The following is a 16,525-nucleotide window of genomic DNA, read 5'->3' as shown; positions in this document are numbered from 1 at the left end:
CAGTTCTGCTTTTTCATACTGAACTGGCGAGAGATGCCTGCCTAGCAATGAGGAGGGAAAGGACTTGCTCATAAGAGTCAGTTCAGGTCTGCATTATCCATCTGGAGTTCACACAGACCTCACAAGTCAAAGGCATGGTCCCCAACAAAATTGTCCCCACTTAGATGTCATCTGCCAGTGGGGGCCCCAGGCCACCCCACTTCTAACCAAATAGCTAACAAATTTAAGGGATCCCCATGACCTCCCTTAGGTTTGATCACCTGTAGATGACTCCAAACACTTGGGAAAATTTTATGCTTACAATTATAGCTTTATTCTAAAGGATATAAATCAGGACCAACCTATGAAGACACATAAGGTGAGGGTGGGGATGGTGGTGAATCTGGGACCCTTGTCTTCTCCTGATGGAATCAGATAGTATCACCCTCTGTTATAACACATCAACGTGCTGACCACCGAGGGTCCAGAACTTTCCCTGGGATTTCATCACATAGGTGTGATCGATAACTCACTCTCCAGTCACCCACCCCTCCCCAGGCTCAAAGCCCCAACCGGCTAGTCACAGGGTTGGTCTTTCTGGTTACCAGCCTTCTTCCTAAGCCAACTCATTACCAGAAACTCAGGTGGATCATAGACCCGCCTCTCGTGGGAAAGTCCAAAGGTTTTAGAAGCTTTGTCCCAGGAACCCAGGACAAAGACCAGGCAAATTGTTTATTATAAACAGAAGTAGAACCAGGTCTTGACCCCATGTCCGCAGAATCCCAGTCAAGGGCTTTCCCCTTTGCCCCACACCAGACCCACAGCACCTGGCTCCCACCCGGCTTTCTGGCTGTGTGTTTAGGAGAACATGAGAAGCCAGCATGGATTCTGTCCTTCTGCAGACCTGGAAAGGAGTCTCAGGTATTTCGAAACCACACTTTGTCCTTGCATTTGTTTGCCTGGCTGAAACTAGACCAAATCCACAATTGGACGTCCATGTTTCTAAGGTAATAAAGCAAAAGCAGCAAGGATGCTGGCAGGTGCACCAGTCCTCGTGCAGGGCTCAGCAGAGGGCTTGTCTTCAGGACAGTGCGAGGCTTTTGAAAGCAAGCCACGTAGGAGGTGCTAGTACAGACCCGGGATCGCGGAGGTCTGCATTTTAAACAAAAGCCCCCCTCCCCCCCCACAGCTCTCTGCCCTAGGTAGCTATATTTCAAAGCCTGCACGCTAACAGGGAATGGTGGATAAGAAATTTTCAAGGAATAAAATCCTGGGCATGCAGGCTGCAAAAGTGTGGCTCATTCACTTTAATTACCCATGCGAAACCCTGCCATTTGGGGGGCAGAGAAAGGGGTTTTTATTTACTATACACTTACTGTGAGCCATACACTGTACTAGGCATTTACAGCTCTCAGTCACATCCTTTAACACTCACTGTTCTATGAAATATACCTTACCATCCTGATTTAATAAAGAAACAGGCTTTTGAGAGATGAAAGAACGTGGCCAGGGATGTGCAGTTGGGAACAGGCAGAGCTGTGACTCAAACCCATGTTCAATGCTAACAACCATCCTTTAGCCTACAGCAGACGGTCTCCGACAGCTGGTAACGTGGGAAATGTTGATGTCATTTTTGTTTACTTGGTACTTTATTCAGTATTATGTTTGTATAATTATGTAATTAAACTGTGATGCTTAGAAAACCTGTAACTTTGAAAGCCCAGAGCAACAGAAGCCCATCAAAGAAACACTGCGTTCACATTGATCCTGCTGGGAAATAGCTCAGCACATTTCTCTGAAAGCCCCACTGACCTTGTCTAAACATGAGGCTGGTTTTAGTCCTTAAACCACCGCTAATTCAGGCCTCTGGGGTGGAACAGATGTCCTATTAATGATGAAAGTCGCAATGACATAAAAGGCTCACTGTGGAATTATAAGAGCAGTCCCATTTCCAGCTCCAGTTTTTATTTTACATCCTATGACTGGCCTCTCTTGATAAATGAGGTGGCCTTTTCTGGAAGGTTGGGCAGAAGGCCAGAGCCCGCGTTAGCTCAGCACTAGTGCCACCTGGTGGCCGGCGGGGGTGTCAGAGGGTCCTCCCCGCATTGCAGATTCCAGGATGGGGCAGGGCTTTTTGGTCTTTGCCTCCTCCAGGTCCTCAAACAGGCGTTTTCACAGCAGCGCCAGAGAAGTCCGGGTGTGGGGAGGAGGTGAATGCGGCAACCACCTACTTCATATAGCTGCAAAATTCTAACTGACTCTGATGGCTGATTTTCAGACATGGACAACTTTGTGTTTTGACCTTAGGCAGATACAGCACAAGAGTGCTTTGGCTTCTGCTTCTTTCAGATCTCTGGCCCCACTGATACCAGCTTGTAAGCCCCATCAATGCACAGATGGCGTCCAAATTCGTGTCCACAGTTCACATCACCGACCAGGAAGATAGTGAGAGGGTTTAGGACATCCAAGACTGTTCACTCAACAGTTCTGGTTTCCTTCTCAAGGTGGTTCTCAACCACCTGTCCAGGGAGGAGAGCCAGAGACATTTCCTCAGTGCCGTATGAGTGACGTTTAGGAGCATCAGCCAGGGGTCATGCCTTGAGGAAGGGCTGAGAACGCAACGTTTGTGAGTTACAGCCTAACTTTGAGAAGTGCCCTGGCTGCTCAGGGAGACAGCCTTGTTAAGATAAAATTGAAGTAGGAAACAATAATAGGTGGGGAATGCCAGGACAGAGGCCAAGTGCCAGGATAGAGGGTATAACAGGGCCAGTTCAGTATTTGCAGTCAGATTTACCCGGGCTTGAATCCTGGATCTGTCACTTAATTGTTATATACTTGGGGAAGTGATTGGGGAAGTTTTCTCATCTGTAAAGTGGACATAATTATGTCTGGTTTGCTGGACGATAGTAAGGAATAAGCCTAATTGTGGAAAGAAATCATCCGAATGAGAACGAACAGAGCTTGCTTTAGCAAGGGAACCAGCCACCATGGCTGAGTTTGCAGAGATTCGTAATCAAGCAGAGGAGTAGGAAAGCTTTACAGCCCAGAAAGGGAAGGCTTCAGGTGCGCTCTGATTGGCGGGCTAAACAGAAACGGGGCATTCTTATATGATTGGTTTGGGGAACATATTTGGTTTTCCCTGATTGGTTCTGAGTCGGAAGCACGGGCAAAAATTAGGGATGCTGGCAGCCAGTGCCGGAGTCCTGCTGGTCCTGGGCGGATCACTGTGGTCTGGTTTCCTGTGCCGGTTGCTGCAGAGGCTGTGGGTCGGCGTTCAGTTGTCTCACATGGGCCGGCCTCTGTCCTTCTGTATATTCAGTCTTTCCTAATGCACTCAAAGCTTGTCACATGGTGTATGACAGTCCCAGGTAAGTCAGTAAATGGCGGTCATTATTAGCATTATAGTCACAATGATCAGCAGTGGCTCTAAAGTTGTAATCGAGCTGGACATTAGTGGGGGCTTCCCAGCAGCTGCTCTCTCTGTTCTAGTCAGGAAAACAGAAAGCGTACCAGTTATTTTAACAGAGATAGTTTAATATGAGAAATTGGTTACAGGGCTTGGAAAACTGACACAAAAGAAGGGCATGTGAGGTAAGACGCAGCTACAGCAGGAAGCAGATGCTGCCCCACGGCTGGAGGAACAAGGGGAAGAGACTGAGGCTGTCGGGACTCAGAACCCAGGGGAGGGGCTTCGCTGGAATTCCCCGGGAGGGCGGCGCTGACTGGCTGGTGCAGGTACCCCAAGAGCTCAGGGCGGGGCTGAAGGGCGGGGAACCGGACCTCTGAGTCCAAGGCGGCTGATGCAGGCACGTCAGGAGAGCAGAAGACCCCTGGAACCTGGAACCAGTTGCTGCTGAAACTGGTTGCTGCTGCTGGCTGGGTGAAGCAGCGCTATTTCAGTGAACTTGGTAGGAGGAGCAGGCAAACAAGAATGGGAAGCATCTGTCTCCCTCCTTTTGCTCTCTGGTGACCCTACTGTGGTAATTAACTGGGATCCACTGACAGAGGAGAAGTGAGGGTGCAGCATCCTGGACCCAGCATATGCAGCGGAATGTGGGGTGTGGGTGTGGAACTGAACGGCCACAGCTTCTCCACCTGCAGACTCCCTTCTTCACGATTTACAGGACTAATGCTTTGGGGAAACACAGGCACTCCTTGTATCCTTTTTTCAGGTCTGCAAATCTTTGTTTTCACAACTGAAAATCAGCCCATTGTAAATAGACAAGCAGTTAGTGATAATCACTTTGGATAATTTTCTGCCCATCCACCCTTTTCCCTGCATCTGAAGTTGCATGGACCTAGAGAAAACCCCAAGCCTCTCATTCCCCAGTGATCACGCAGCCTCTGCTTCCTCCTCTTTTTTTTCTACCAAGAACCAAGAGGTCCCTGGAGAAGTTTCCAGTCCTTTCCTTAAGAGGGACACGGGAGAAGAGAGGTGCAGGGGTCTGGTTCTACTTCTTTCCAAGCTAGATCCTCCCATTCTGCTTGGTCAGACTCTTTCACAAGATTACAGGGCTGGAGATGTGGGCCTCCCCTCCCCTATGTGAGGCAGGCAGGGCTCTGGTTAGACTTTCGTTCGGAAGCAAGTACCTATGCCACAAACAATGCCAGGTATGGGGAAAGCCAAAATGAATCTAACAAGGCTCCTTTCCTGGAGGAATTCGTATCTAATGGAGAGAGACAGATTCCAGCCAGTCAGTATAATACGATGTGAGCACAAACATGCTGATGGTGTTGGGGATTCACTAAAACCCAACTCTGTCTAAGAAGGTCTGTAGAGGAATGAGTTTCTGTGGCCAGGATTCTCACCTGATCCTGGTCGGCTTGCTCACTGCACACTCTATATAAAGAGATCTGCCCAGGTTTCTGGGGTGCATGACTGCAGAAGAACAGAAGCTGGAGTGGTGGCAGCGCTGAGGACAGAGACTGAGATGGCTGCGGGGACAGAGAGGCCCAGAGGCAGAGACCTGCTTGCTGTATGCAAACTTGCTCTGAGGTGGACAGGATTCTGGTGCTTGACCTGCCACCATGAGAATAAAGTTGGGTATAAACTCTTTCACCCCAAGAATGTTCCACTGTCACTTACGGGTCTCACCAAATCAAGGGTGTACTTGCCCAGGGCTGAAACCCACTGGCAAGACAAGATCTCAGCAGACTCTCCAGAGGAGGTGTCATTCGACTTGAGCCATGGAATAGAAATGTGCTAGAGGATTGAGGAGGGAGAGGATGCCCCAGGCAGAGTCCAGCATCTGTGGTATAGTCTGGAGATACACAAGAGCACCTCTGTTTAGGGACCTGAAAGGAGGTGTGAAGCCGGGGCCCAGGTCTAGGGACAGGTGAGTAGTGTGGAGCTCTGGGATGAGTCTGCAGGGCTCAAGAGGAATCAGCTGCCTAAGAGCCTGAGCTAACACCAGGGGAGAGACAGCAGGAAGCTGTGGGCAGGACGTGACCCAGCCTGCAGTTACAAAGACCACTGGCAGCTGTGCAGAGGCTGGACCAGGAAAGGGCGCTGGCAAGACTGCAGGCAGAAAAGCAGCTGAGAGCCTGGGTCATTCCTTACTGGTGGGTTTAAGGATGGTAAGAGACATTTCTAGGTTCTCCCAGCCCAGGAGTGATTTGAAGCAGTCAGCAAATACATATAGGTGGCAGGACTATGCCCAAGCTGCTGCGCGTAGCTCCCACCGGTCCCCTGAGTAGACCTGGAAAGACCACGTTTTGACCACTGATGGGGCACCCTGGGGGCTGAATGGAGATGGTGGATGAAGCAAGGCAGGCAGAGGCAGGGCCCACGGGCTGGAGCATGTGGGATTCCACAGGCTGGATGTCTTTCCTAGGGCTACTGAAGACTGAAGCCAACTTCGAGGCAGACGAATGACGGGATCAGAGGCTGTGCTTCAGGAGGGTGAGTGCGGAGCTGCACATGGGATGGATTAGGGCAGGATGGGGGGCTTGTGATGGAACCTGCGTGCAGGAGGGTGACGACGGGCATCCGGTTCCGCGGTGGTTTTGGGAGCAGAGAGGATGATGGGCCAGCATTGGACGGGAGACTGTTTTAAGTTTGTGGAGGCTGATGAGGAAATGGGGAGGCAGGAGCCAAAATGTTCCAAGGTCAGAGTAACGTAAATGGGAGGGAGACAGCCATTGGGAAGGCAGGAGAAGGAACAGTCTGAGCACCAGCTGTTGGTATCTGACGAATGGGTTGCCTCATTCCGTGCGTGTCCATGTTGCTGATATCCTCTATGGAGCTAAACTCATCACTTGTGGCTTCATGAGGACATTAAAGTGATAAGAAAGGAGACCACAGAGAAATGAGGGCTACAGTCTCCAAGGATAATTTGATTTCTGGTAATAATTTTCTTTGCAACAGTAATCATAACAGGACTCCATTTATTTTATATTCCTGCTTGGAAGGGCTCCACTGGGCTAATTTTAGTGAGGAGACATTGAAATTAGTCTCCTAATTCACTCCTGATAGTACTCTAAATTAGTACAACACTTTGGAAAGTAATATGGTAATATGGGACGAGTCCCACAGCTAGGAATTCATCCTTAGGAAACATATGTTTTTAAAACAAAAGCTAGGAGCTCAAAGAAGTTCATTGGAGTGTTGTCTATGCTAACTAAAAATAGTGAGAACAAAAAAATCCCTCCACAAGGAAATGGTTTGGTAAATGATGCTATGATGATTCAATCTAGTACTATGAGCCTATGAAAGTGCATATTACAATTATACTGATGGTGAAACACAGAAACACGTTTGATGTGTTAAGTGGGAGAGAATAGAGTACAAAGTACGTGGTACACTTACATTAACTGTAACTACACGCATGCATGAGGATTAAGACTGGAAGGTGATTTTAAGAACTGACAGTAGGTATTGTGGTAAATGGTGTGGGCTCAAGGGCCAGGGTGCTGGGCCCAAATCCCATGACTTAGTCATGGGATTCAGTAAGTCCCAAAGCCTGGGACCTTGGGTAATGTCTTCAACTTCCTTCGCTTCGGATCCTTATCTATACAATACAGGGTAAAAAATGGGTATAAGGCAAACGCCCATCACAGATTGTGGAGAGTGACCAGATGAGATAATGTATGCAAAGCTCTTGGCTCTTGAGAAATAGGCAACAAATGATGCCTATTACTAGGGGTGATTGCTATTTTAAATATATTCTAGGTAGATTACCTCAATATTTTGAAAAGTGCACAGGTGATGCATCATCACTCTCTTTAATGGAGTTTGGTAGATCCAAGTGGGATTAAACAAAACATAGAGAAGAAAATGTTAGGTGCTGGGTTCTCTGTTTCATCTCTGTGGCTTTGCTTCTGTTTTGTCCCCGAGTTTTAACCCTACTTGACATCTGACCAGCTCTGGGAGCGAAATAAATATGAAACTGAGAAAAGAAATTCTTGCTCGATGCCTTAGCCAGAACTTTTAGCTGCTTTCCTGCTCTGACTGTTGGGAGCACAGATTTAAATAATTTAACCTCATCTACTTTCCTTCCCAAATGGTAGATGCATCAAGGGTCAGCTAGACAGCTGCAAAGGGGACAGGGGGAGGGCACAGGCCTGGTAGGGGTAGCTTGTGAACTAGATTAGTGCCATGTGAGGTCTGCATCACTGGGCAGGGAAGGAGGAGAGGCTGGCGGTCATTCCCGAGGGTCCTCTGGGGGGGTTGTCACCAGATGCGGGACACCTGCAGTCATGGCTTCATCAGCACTTGGGGGAGTTGGTACTACTCTCTTCTTTTCCATTTATTCTGTAAGACATGTCTTCCGGGGTGCCCACCAAGGCAGTCAGAACACACACTGGTTATTCTGCAATGATCCTATTCCTGCCCAGCTTCAGAGCAAGGGAGGTACCGCTGGTTCCTGCCCACTTCTACTGGTCCTCTTATCACTGCAGAGGATTTTAAACTCCTGCAGGGTAGCCAGGGCCTCACCTTCAGCTGCGCATCACTCAGCTTTGAGCACAATCTTGAGATCAATACTCCACTCTAAACATGACCCCAGGACTCCATCTGTATCCTGAATAAAAGGCTGTGTTTTTCAGTATCAGGTTTCTGATACTGAAACAGGCTGGACAAATCCCCAGGACACCAGATCTGTACAGGGAGACCCTGTAAGCAGCCAGGTACCTGCTGCTCCCTGAACACCTGTGAAAGCAGCCGATCTTAAGGTGAGTACCCTGCTCAGACCTGTTGCTCAAAATGCCCACCAGTGTTCCCAGGGAGGTTCACTGTAGCATTATCTTAATAACCAAGGTTTGAGAGTAATCCAGACATCCGTAACTAGAGGGTTGATTAAGGGAGTTATGCACAATACTACGAATAAGCAAAAAGCCGTCTCCCCACTGATATGGAAAGATACTCTAGATATACAGGTTAGTTAAAAAATAGTGTTGAGAGACTTCTGGAAATACAGTAGATTAGACACTGGACTAGTGCCACTCTGTCCCGAACTAAAGTAACAGAGTGTAAAATTGATGTTAAATACAGCCTAATTCCAGTTTAATCTCAAGAATAACATGGGTTTCTAGTTCTCACCTCTAGTTGGTTCAATAAAAATGAACCTTTGGAGGGTAACTCTCCAGTTTAATGAAATGTTTCCAGGCCAGAATTATACTCCTAATAAGGCCTTCTATGATAAATGCCACAACGATGGTTTTATAATATGTAAGATTTCTAATTACAGATATTCCACAATTACGGTTTGCCAACCAGGTGAGATATTTTTATTTCCAAAGGTGTTACATTATTTTGTAACCATCACAAGAATACTTGATTTAGGCAAGAATCATCAATGGGTGCTAAAATTGTCACGAGAACAATTTTGAGGGCACAGGATCCTTACACAACTCAGGGAGTCATGTCACAGATTATTAAGCACAAAGAGAAAAGGACCTTTGACGTGGATAAGGCTGGCAGACGTTGCCTTAACCAAATGATCCCACTTACCATCACCAGTAATGGAGCAAACAGCATCACCAGCCTGCTGTTATGACCCATCAGGCCTGCAATCAAACATGTGTCACCTGAATGTGTCATGAGGAGCAATCAGACAAATCTAGATTGAGGGACTTTGCACAGAACAACCAGACTGAGTGTCCCTGAAGTATCAGTCGGTGTCATGCCAGACAAAAAGAAGCCGAGGAACTTTCCAGACTAAAAGATATTAAAGAGATATGACCGCAATGCAGTGAGTGATTCTACACTGGATTTTGAACTTAAAAAGAAAGAAACAAAAAGCTGAAAAGATATTATTGGGACAACTGGAAAACTTTGAATATAGACTGTATATTGGACCATAGCATTCTATCGGTGTCAATTTCTGAAATGTGTTCATTTTAATATAGTCACATAGGAGAACATCCTCAGGTCTTAGGAGATATTTGTTTAAATATTTGTGACATGAATATATTTGCCAACCTCTTGAAAACAATAAATAGGTACGTAGAATAGAAAGTGTTAGCGCATTCAACAACCGTACACTGAGCACCTATTATGTGCCAAGTGTGCCGCTGTGGGCACTGGGGATACAAATGTAGTAGAAATATATATACAAGATGCCTGCTTTCATGACCTTGCATTCTGAGGAGGAGAATAAAGTGATATTGAGCAATGTGGGGCCCAGATTCCCCCTTTGGGGCCAAGGCATTCATTCCCTCCGTTTCTGGCTCACACCTCCATCCTTCTCTGGGAATCACTCTTGGCTGCAGGGGACTTCCTAGCCCAAGGTTTTGTGTCCCCGACTGGAGGCAGCCTACCAGTGACCTGCCTTTATGGAGACACAGAAGCCTGAGCCCCCCTTCCATTTAGGATAACTCTGAAGGGCCCCCGTCCCAGCCCCGGAGGTGCCCGTGGGCCTTATTGCACCTGCCTGGCCGCTCCCTCTGCCCAGCTCCGCTTCCCCCATCCCCTTGCAGGTGTTGTTTCTGAGAGCACACCCCTGTTAACCTCCTGCACTCGGTTCAGCCTCTCAGAGTCTGTTAACTGGGGAAGCCAGCCTGAGATTCTAACCAAATTACTGAGCCAAATGGTAAGCATGAAACAGATGTGGGATGTGATAAGGCCAGGTAAGGGCCAGGTGGGTAAGAATCTTGGGTGAAGCCTTGGCACAATCTGGTGACGAGAAACCGTGGGTTCAAAACAAAAAATGGTTTTGCTCCAATCATAATCTAATCTTATGTCCCTTCCTAGCCTCTACATAGTTCTCAGATTGGAAATATTTGATTAAAGTCATTTGTCTGTCTTTTCCCTTCACTTTTAAGATTTTCTGCCTGGTTGGAAAGAGAAAACCAGAGGCAAATTCTCAGATTCAAGCTTTAGGAGGAACAAAGAAAGACATTCCTTGCCCACCCTCCCTCCTCCAACTTCTCCTCCTCCTCTGACTATTTTTAAATAAGAGGACAAAGCATGCCAGCCTTGACAAGGGGTTACTGATAATGGGTCTGCAAAGGGACCACCCACCTATCCTCACTCCATTTATGGCTTCGTATCTAAAAAAGCCAATTATAGGAGCGCCAGAGCTCAGTGAGTGTTGAGCTCTGGCAGCTCTCCCTCTCTCCATCTTCCTAATGGCCATGCCTGGGGCACTGGAGAGAAACTGGGGAGTCTCTTGTAGGGGAAGACATCCCTCTCATTATATAAGGTTATCATGCCCTGTGACAGTTATGGGCAGAAGGAAACAATGGTGCCAGGAAATGTGTGTAGTGGTAGCTCCGTGCATAGTAGGGCCACGCACCTTGCTTCTGGACTGCCTGTTCGTGCTGCTGGGAGGGAAATCTTCAATTTGCAATCCTATTTGATGCTTAATTCCCCAGCAGAGCTCTCCTTCAGCATTGATATAGTGATGACCTTGGACACTGGCAACTACCTTTTGGATATACGTCCCTAGAAAGGGACAGGGACATTTTAGTTCGGTGCACTGGAAGCATCAAGGCATCTCGATAGGCAGAATTAATGTCTATCACCTTGAAGATTCCTTTTAGGATAAGGATGGAAATTTGGGAATAAAACGTTTACCTGGATCCCAGGCCTGGTTTTAGTTGTGACAGGTTCCAATTTCCTGGGCAAGTCTCTCAAGAACCCTTGGAGCCCATTGCCTTTTCTGTAACATGAGCCAAGAACCCCTGAACTCCGTTCACCACACGGATCATAGGAGGTTAAATGGGATCGTTTTGGAAGTTACCCTCCTGCAGAAAAGACAGCGCCCGCTGTGTCCCCTGGGCGTGTTTAGGCAGCAGGGCCCAGAACTAGTCCTCTCGGAGGGGATTTGGCTTTGTACCCCTTTCGCAAGGACGGCCACCCAGGCTGGCTCAGTGTCTAGCAGGATGGCCCTGCTTATTGCTCATGTTGTCTGGAGGGGAAAGGAATGCAGGGGATGCATTGAAAATGATCTCCATATGACTGCAGTTCCCCCTGTTTCGTGTTTTAAAGGATTTTAGGGCCACAAAACGAGTGGGTTTTGGTTCTTGCTGTAGATCAGGCTTGCTGGGGGATAAGGGAGGGAAGAAAACCCCGCCACAGGACAGCTTCTGATCATAAATGGTGCGTGGAAGGATGGAGGTTTCTGTGTCATAGTGTTTTTCTGAGGACAGAAGGAGAGTACGTGTGAAGTGCTCACAGGAGTGCCTCACGTGTCTGGACAGCTCTGTAGGATTAGCTACTATTGAGAAGAAGATGATCAGGGTGAAGGCCCCCCTACCATCTGTGGGCCCCCAGCCAGACCACAAGCACAGGCTCACTTGCCTCTGGATATTTAGTTTGAAACAAGCCAACAAACTTAAATGAAATATGGTCTATTCTCCTACCTCAATGAATGCACCCTTATAATGACCCAAAGGGTGCAGCTCACATTTAGAATCCGCAGGCGCCTTGGAGTTCTGTGTCAGAGCGTGGGAGCCTGGGGGCCAGGCTGGTCCCCAACCCCCAGCCTGTGGCCTTCGCCCCTCTGTTTCCACTTCTGGTTCTGACCTACCCTGTGAGGCCACCTCAGCCTGCACATCTGAGCTCCATCCTTCCTCCGCCAGACAGTCCTGTTTGGGCCCCTAATGCCCCCAGCAGTGCATGCCCTGGGGGCACAGGACCACCCTGAGGGTAGATCTAACAAGGAAGCCCGTTGGGGCCCTGGAGGCAGGCTTGGGATTGTTGTGAATGGCAGCCTGCGGTTAGGGGTAGTGGTTCGGGATTCAGGTGGTCACTGCTTCTTGGCCAGCAGATTCCTCCTTCTTTGGGGAGAGGGGTAGCCAGGTGGCGGGTGGAGGGGGGGTCCTCTAGAGCACAGGGCACAGAATGGGAGCCCTCCCTGACTGGGTCTAAGGGCCGTGCAGACTGCTGTTTCAGAGCATTGTTTCAAGAGCTGGACCGCCTAGGATTAAATCCTGGCTTCATCACTTCCTGGAGTGTGATCTTGGATAGTTAACATCTCTGCCAAAGTTTCCCCTTCTAGGGATGACAGTCAGAGTCCTGGCTCTGCAGGATTGTCCTGCAGGCTGAACGGGTCAACACATGTGACGGCACCTGCTGGGAGGCCGCACGGAGGGGCGCTCTCAGCGTGAATGCCCGTAGCTGCCTTTCTTAGTGATGGTGGAACCTGATACCCTCCCAATAGTCAGTAGCCCATTGCGGCTCCTGCCTGGAGGGAAGGAAGGGAGAAAGGCCCCATAAAATGATTTCACACAGCGCTTTCCAGACCGGCTTTCTCATGTGCCCAAGGTTGGTAGATTCAATTTTTGGAGGGCAAAGTCTGGAAAACAGGCCTCCGCAGCCCAAAAGGTATTCTGGCATATTTAAAAACAAACCCCTCATAGAAAGGACTCAGACTATTGCTGACATGGTTGCAGGAAGGAGACAGTGTTGTCTCAAGACCTTAAGTGCACAGGAAACTCCCACATGTTTGGAGTACATTAAAGTTGTGTCCAGTTTGAAGGCAGAGGAGGAATGGAAATTATTTTTTTTTAATTCTGGTAAAAGACCCATACCATCAAGTTTACTATTTCACCTATTTTTGAGTGCACAGTGCCAAAGTATTAAGTACATCCACATTGTTTTGCAACTAAGCCCCAGAACTTTTTCATCTTGTAGAACAGACATTCTGTACCCATTAAGTAACCCTTTCCCATTCCTCCCTCCCCGTAGCCCTTGGAAACTACCATCTTACTTTTTGTCTCTATGAATTTGACTGTTCTAAGTATCTCATGTAACTGGAATCATCCAGTATCTGTCCTTTTGTGACTGGCTTCTTTGGCTGAGCATAATGTCCTCACGGTTCATCCAGGTTTCAGCATGTGACATGAAATGATTTTTAATGCGCTTTCCATCTTGGGGTTGGTACCCTGAAACCTCCAGACAGTTGAGAAGTGGAAGATGTAGAACTGGGCCACTCAACATTAGAACCCAGTATCTGAGATGGGTCCTAAGGCTTTACTTTCCTCCTGGGAGCAGAGCCCCTCCTCATCCTGACGCCTGTGTATTCAGCACCTGGTAACACCTGCATTATTAGAGGAGGAATCATGTTTGAATGGTTTCTCAGATTTACACGGACAGGTTGGAGAAAAAAATACAGAACCACAGGTACTAATTTGATGGAAATCCAAAAGCAGTTCTACTGACATTTTAATTATTATGCATCTCCTACTAGGCTAGGGAAAGCTTTTGTCAAATCCGGTAGACTTCCAACGAGCACTGAATTCAGGCAGTGCCCAAAATAATTTTGAACTTCGAATCATAATGGATTTGAATTCCTTTGTCTGAACATTAGCTTGCAATGTCTTGGTCAGTACCTCTAAAAGTCTTCCTTGACTCCTATCTGCAGAGATCTGTCCTCTAACACTTTGATTTAGTACCCATTTCACTAAAGCAGGAATTAATACATTCTGCTGCTTTTATCCCACTCCACAGTGCCATTTTCAGGTGATAGACACATTTTTTTGGATAAATGACTGACTGACTGAAGGATAAATACTTAGTACAAATTGTGAAATGCTTTAATATTATAGTTGTAATAATGTTATCCTGATAACAGGATAAAAATGTTCCCTTTTGCTGATTTGCAATTTCCTTTGAGGTGGATTGCTCATGAATTGACTAATGAATGTGAGAATCCTGGAAATATGACTTAGAGGGAGATATTGAAGGCAAAATGGAAAATGTCATTTTTCAAGAAGAAGGAAATAGGAACATAAATTTCATTATTTTTGTGATCACCTATTCATTCAAATGCTTTCTCACAGCATCAGTTACCCATACTGGGCACCCATTATTATAAGTCACTGTGCCCTAGCATATAATAGGGGTACAAAGATGAATGGGACATTAACCTTTCAAATCTATAATGTGAGCATTCTAGGACATCAGGCATGATGAAAATTGATATGATGTAAAAATACAGATGGTGTAATAAGAAAGGTATAAATACTTGCTATGAATTGCAGGGGAAGAAAAACTGACTTCCAGCAGCAGGCACTGGGGCAGAGGGATCAGAAAAGGCTTCGTGAAACAGATGGCATGAAATGGGTCTCTAGCGTATCTAAGCTGTGGGTGACCAGGGGTGGGGTGGGCTCCAGACAAGGGACCAGAATAAAGGCTAGAAGGTGAAAATAAGCAGAGCAGTGAACAAGGAACAAAGAACACGTTTGGAGGAAATGCAGCCTTTGAGAAGGGAGGGGATTAAGTTGAGGCCTGAACCCCCAGGAGGGCCAGATTGGAGGCTCCTCCTCCCACTGCTGCATCCCAACGAGGCATCTGAATGTGCCCTATGGAGTTTAACCTGAGAACAGATATGCATGGTGGGACTACAGTCACGCTCAACCAAAGTAAGTTGAGCTCAGAGAGGTTAAGTAACTTGTCTAGGATCACAGGACTATACATAAAGAATTATATAATATGCTAACTGTAACTCCAGGAAGAGGAAATCCCGGGCAAAATATCTCTAAAACCAAAATCAGTCAAAGGGAGAAATACAGCTTAAAATCCATTTATTGCTTATAAACTGCAGTCCAGTCTGGGCCCTTTCTCTGTCCTGCTCTGGCAGAATCAATCAAGTCCTCCTCAAACCTCTCAGGTTCAGATAAGCTCTCTGTTGCCCAGGTAAATACCCATTGATATGGAGATGAACTACCACTCTCCACCCCTGAGGAATGCCTGTTGGTATGTAGATGCACTAAAGCCAGGCAAGATGTTCTAGAAATACTACAGTTTCACCCACACCAATATATGGTAAAATGTCATTATCGTCAATACCATTTTATAGAAATTCCCACATGAGAAAGTCTAGGTTCTAATCATTCTTTTTTGTTCGTTTAATAATAATAGTAGTCTTTTGCATATCATTGCATATTTACTATGCAATATGCACCATGTGTGATCTTCTGAACAATGTGTGAAGTAGATACTATTACTGTGCTCATTTAACAGATAAGGAAATCAAACTCATAAAGGCGAAGTAACTTGGCCAAAATGAACATGGTAAGTAAATGAGACAGGATCCAAACATAAAGCTTAAAAACTATGAACAAATCAAGTTTATTCAGCAAATAAGTGCTTTTTGAGGTTAATGTTCATACATGGTACTAGATTCTGGGGATGTGTGCTCATACGGTGCTTCTATTCTTACAGACATGTGGACATGGTGCCACAATGTGATTGCATCAAGGCATGCTTTCTTTCCCCCATCAGCCCTTATTAGCTCCCCTTCTTCATTGCTCAGGGGCAGGTGGGCTTTACTGAAAGGGTCAGGGACTTCATTAGCATAAGAACTGTCCTCTAAGGACTTCTGTGGAGATGATAAGAACTTCAATTGGCCCAAGTAACAAAGGATCCTGTGTTGGCTCTCAAAACTGAGAAGTCCAGGCATGGTCGACTATATATCTCAAGCCAGTGAGACTGTCTCTCCGTCTTTGTTGTGTTTTCCTGTTAAACTTTATTCTTAATCAGGACCTTCCTATAGGGTGGCAGGATGGCCACAGGCTGCTCTGGCTTTGTATCCAACCAGCTTAGAACCTTCTAGAAGAGAACAACATTGCTTTATCAATAGTTCACACAGACGCATGAGTCTCACACTTATTGACTCAGAGGGGGTCAGTTCATGATGGTGAGCTGGGGGAGGCATAGTGTCCCGTGGTCACAAGTGCACAAAAGCAAGCCCACCCAAACCCAGTGGGCCGACAGAGGAGTAGGATTGGTTCCCTGAAGGAAAACCTGAATTTTGTTACAGAATTAAAGGGGAGTGTACACCCTTGTGAAAGGAAACTACAGTGTCCACTACACTAACATTTCAAAGCTGTGCTAAGAGGTCAGAAATGGTATGAACAACAACAGCAAACAAAAAAAAAAACCAAGCAATAAACCTTCTAAATCTAATGTATTTTCTACTCAGTAGAATCCAAATGGCCTCAGCAATACTTTATGTCTTTTATCCAGCACATGCTTATTATGGGCCCATAACTGTGCAGGACCATCCTGGGGGATGCCCCACCGAGTTGGCACCGAAACTCCCACCCAACATGGCCAAGAACAATCAGGACTGTGAGCTTTCCTTTTGGTTTCCGCGAT

General features: G+C 46.8%; 1 long non-coding RNA gene across 3 annotated transcripts in view; it reads left to right on the top strand.

The window, feature by feature from the left end:
- Window positions 1–3,123: 3,123 nt before the first annotated feature.
- Window positions 3,124–16,525, top strand: part of LOC108387968 (uncharacterized) — an 86,231-nt gene continuing 72,829 nt past the window's right edge. For 2 of the 3 annotated variants that reach the window (XR_012132662.1, XR_012132661.1), the window contains exons 1-2: window positions 3,124–3,347; window positions 5,814–5,881. This is a non-coding gene — a long non-coding RNA (uncharacterized lncRNA). The remainder of the gene's footprint in view (window positions 3,348–5,813; window positions 5,882–16,525) is intronic. The other variant, XR_012132663.1, reaches the window with a different exon arrangement.

This window comes from Manis javanica, chromosome 6 (genome assembly GCF_040802235.1).
Source record: "Manis javanica isolate MJ-LG chromosome 6, MJ_LKY, whole genome shotgun sequence".
Lineage (NCBI taxonomy): Eukaryota > Metazoa > Chordata > Mammalia > Pholidota > Manidae > Manis > Manis javanica.
Note: the sequence above shows the minus strand (reverse complement) of the source record. Positions and strands in the feature narration are given on the sequence as shown.